This window comes from Symphalangus syndactylus, chromosome 3 (assembly GCF_028878055.3).
Source record: "Symphalangus syndactylus isolate Jambi chromosome 3, NHGRI_mSymSyn1-v2.1_pri, whole genome shotgun sequence".
In the NCBI taxonomy this organism is placed as follows: Eukaryota; Metazoa; Chordata; class Mammalia; order Primates; family Hylobatidae; genus Symphalangus; species Symphalangus syndactylus.
The window spans coordinates 23676476-23680937 of record NC_072425.2 but is presented as its reverse complement, the minus strand read 5'-3'; the positions used below and the strand labels follow the sequence as shown (position 1 = coordinate 23680937).

Here is a 4462-nt window from a genome sequence, read left to right as displayed (position 1 = left end):
CCCAGATAATGAGGACATTATTAGGTAACTAACTATGCCACTGTGTACAATGCAAACATCAATAAGAAAACATCACTCCATCCCTGCAGCTACTTTAAGCAAAGCACTGAAGACCCAGGTTTTCTGAATAGGGAATAGTTTGAAGTCTGTTAGCAGTTTAAAGCATTCAACACTGGAACAATATGTTACCTATTCTTTGTTTTTAATTATAGGTTAACACAGTAAACTCCAACACAAAGGTGAGGCTAGGGGAGTGCTAAAGGAATAAAGAAAACAGAACCAGCATTTCACAACTACATTAAGCAGTGATGAAACAGCAGCCAATGCTTTGCAGAGTCTCAAGGGTAAAATTTGCTTAGGTGCTGTGATGGTTAATACTTAGTGTCAACTTGATTGGATTGAAGGATGCAAGGTGTTGTTCCTGGGTGTGTGTGTGAGGTTGTTGCCAAAGGATATTAACATTTGAGTTGGACTGGGAGGGGAGACCCACCCTTAATCTGGGTGGGCACCATCTAATCAGCTGCCAACATGGCTGGGATAAAAGCAGGCAGAGGAACGTAGAAGGACTAGACTGGCTTAGTCTTCCAGCCTGCATTTTTCTCTCATTCTGGATGCTTCCTGGCCTTCAACATCAGACTCCAAGTTCTTCAGCTTTGAGACTCCTGGTCCTTCGACCACAGATGAAAGGCTGCACTGTCAGCTTCCTTACTTTTGAGGTTTTGGGACTTGGACTGGCTCCCTTGCTCCTCAGCTTGCAGATGGCTTATTGTGGGACTATACCTTGTGAGCGTGTGAATCAATACTCCTTAATAAATTCCCCTTTATGTAGATATCTATCCTATTAATTCTGTCCCTCTGGAGAACCCTGACCAATACAGGTGCTCCGAGGGGTTCTCTTCAGCATATCTTTGGGGAAGATTAGGAACAGTTGCCAACCAGTATCCAAAGTCTCATAGACAGTGTGATTTTCATGAGGACCCTGAAAAATAAAGTTCCTCTCAAACTTCTGCAGAAATTCCAAGTCAAGAAGATCATCTGAGCTAAGGGCTTCTTCTCCAACTACAGCAATCATGGCTTGTACATCCTTCCCAATAGCTTGCATACAGCTAGTTACATATATCTGCATGATTCTTCCTGGTCATCCCTTCTCCAATAGCAGACTTCATGAACAGTGATAGTTCAGGCAGCACATTGATAGGTGGATAAATCTCTCTCTTGCGTCTCTCTGTCTGTCCACATAGATCTGTCCCAGTCAGGTCAGAGATGGGTGAATGATATCGTTGGTAGGCATGGTAAGAGTAGGAATTTGAGTAATCGAGCCATTTCTACCTTCTCCTCGACCTGTATGTTCATATATAGTGGCTAAGTCTGTATAAGTGTAACCTGGGAAGCCTCATCAGCCAGGAACCTCTTCTCTGGCTGTAGAAACCTCTTGAAGTGCTTCAGTAGATGAACTCATGTCTGTTAGGATAACCAATACATGTTTCTCACATTGGTATGCCAGAAATTCGGCTGTGGTTAGAACCGGGTGAGGGATGATAATCCACCCAATAGTTGGGTCATTAGCCAAGTTCAAAAACAGGCAGATGTTGTCCATTGAGCCATTTTCTTCAACACCAGATTTGAAGAACCAGGCAGTTTCCTTGTTTACATCCCTAGCAGCAAATACAATTGAAAAATTTTCCTCAGTGTAGTCTACATCTTTGGATTTATTTAGCAAACCAGTCTGGTGGCAGATTTGAGCTGCAATCTTTGTGTAATAACCCAGCAGCAGAGAAGATAAAAATTTTCTGCCCCGGCAATACTGTTCATACCAACTATGGCTGAAATGCTGGTCCGAATCATCTCCTGTGGGTAGATTTGACATTGAGGATTGGTTGGCCATCCCATGATATCAAAGAAATCTTCAGCCAGTACAAGAGGACCTTTGTCAGTGGGTTTTCCCGATTCAGTGAATACCCAACCAAGCATATCCTCAGACACTGATGTTTGGAAAATATCCCCAGTCCCTTGAAATACCTGAACCACTGCCTTGGAGCCACCAACTTCTAGAACTTGCCCATGTCTCTTTGTGCCATCTAGTAATGTCCAGTGGACAATCTCAGCATCTATGGGAAACAACATGATCTAAGATCACTAGTGGACCATGGAGTATTGATACTGTGATGTATGTAAGGCAAGGCTGGGAGAGGTAGTTCCGACTAAGTGTCAGCACCTGCTCCTGAGTTCCCACCACCAGCGGGCTTGGGTAGTTTGGGTGTGGCCCATTCATAACCCCACACACCGCCTGCAGCGCCATCATCTTGACATAGCATTTTCTCTGTGTGTCTCCACATTGTCTTCCCTCTGTATTTGTCTGTTTCTCTGTCCAAATTCCCCCTTTTAAATGACATCAGTCACATTATATTACTATTAGGGTCCAGCCTGATTACCTCATTTTAACTTGATTATTTCTGTAAAGACCCTATTTCCAATTAAGGTTGCATTCAGACATCCTAGAGGTCAGGACTTCAACACTGTTTTGTGTGGGGGTTGGGGATTCAACTCATAACAATTCAACTCATAACAAAGTCTGTTGTCTGCAATCAGCTCTTGGGTGCTGATATCTGTATGCTCTGTAACAGAAGCAAACCTAAGCAAAGAAATAGAATGTACTGGAAGTATATTGGGTGGCTCCTGGAATCAAAAGAAAACTTCAACAATCAGGCCTTGGGAGAGGCAAAAATTCCTGTACATCTCCTTAGGGCCTGCCTTCCAGATGATTCTATGTCAATATCCTTCTGGCCAAATACTCTTTTTCTCAAGATACAAATTCTTGGAAGAGTCAGCTGGGTTAGCCTGTGGTGGAACCAGGACCTCTTTGGGGCATGTGAGTGGGATCAAGTGACGGACAGTCTTGCTAGGGCCTCATGGGGTAGAGGAGGGGCAGTTCTCCAAAAGAAAGTCAGGGGCGGCTACTAAAGATGGGGGAGGCATGTGTTGTGCAGGTAAAACCGCAGGTGTTTGCTACACATTGTACTTTGTTTAAGAAAGACTTCCAGCTCAGGCAGCTGTGTTTCTAAACATTATGACACTTAAAGGAGCCATTTAGTCATCTGGAAAACGCAGAGTTGTGGGGAAATGCAGTGTCATGTGGTAAAAAGAGCACTCTTGGTGAAATCAGGAGAGCAGGTTTTGTTTGGCTTTTTTAAATATTTGCAGATGGTATAATTCTATCCTGAAAACTGAAGGGAATCAACTGAAAAGCTCTTGGAAACAAGAAATTCAACCAAGTATCAAGTTACTAACTGGAAATAAAAATTATGCCATACAGATCAATTAGAAAGAAAGCATAAAAGAACCAAAGATGTTATTCAACTTAGCTACAAAGGCAGCTTGTAAAAGAATAAACTCGGAAAGAAGTGCAAAGGGCCTCTATTAAGAGAAAACATCAGATTCTCTTTGGAGGCGTAAAAGACAAAGGGTAGAAAGAGTTGGGATAATAAAGATGTCTTTTCTCCCTAGATAAATGGATTAATTCACTGAAAGATTTCAGGTGAGCAAACAAACAAAATCAAATCTGAGCCAATCAAAATCCTAATTAGGTTTTTTAACTTGAAAATATGAGTCTAAAACTCATAGGAAGAGTCCCTGTCTGTGCATGTCAGATCCTCATAGCCAAAAAGCTTCCCCCCAGGTTTTGATTTTTGGTTCTGTCATTTAATGATCTGTGAGACCTTGGGGCAGGTAATGTAACCTCTTTGGGCCTTAGTTTTTTCTCCTGTGAAGAGGGATAATCCTATCTTTCTGCTTCACAGAGCTGTAGCAATGATCATGTGAGAGAAAGTATTTGGAAGTGTGTCATAAACCGTAAAGCACCTTTCATGCTATATTTGCTATTTTTATTCTTCCATGATGCCAGATAAATAGGAAAAAATCACAATGCAAAAGGTGTCCATTGCTCTGCAAGAAGATAAACACCTCTTATTAAACTCGGATACATGATGATTTGTAAATATTTGATTCCTGTGAAGGAGAGAAAAAAGCTAATGCAAGCTGTTTGCTGCTCAGTAAATGAGGGCTCACTCTCTGGTTATGGAACTGAGCAAAATGCTTATGGCCTCCCCGCTGTCTCCAACCCCAAACCCCTGTGTTGTCATCTGTAGGGTGAAAGGTTTTGGACTTCAGGGTGTTTGACAGCATGAACTTTGGAGTCTCTACAGATCTTGGTTCAAAATGTAGTGCCAGCAATTACTTTGGACAACTTATTATTTCTTTTCTTGGGTTTCAAAATCCATCAGACAGGCATGATAATAATCTCTATTATTATATCTATTAGATTTCTCAAAGAGATGATAATATTTACCTCATCAATCTCCAAGAAGACTTGAGAGTTAAATGGGATAATAAATACTAAGTGCCTGGAACCTAGTAAAAGCTCAATAAATGAGCATTATAAATAATTAACTGTCATAATTACCAT

The 4462-nt window shown here is 41.5% G+C and overlaps 1 pseudogene; it reads right to left on the bottom strand.

Moving 5' to 3' along the window:
• Positions 1-293: 293 nt before the first annotated feature.
• LOC129478463 (V-type proton ATPase subunit B, brain isoform-like) lies at positions 294-2299 on the bottom strand (annotated as a pseudogene).
• Between the last annotated feature and the right edge of the window lie 2163 nt (positions 2300-4462).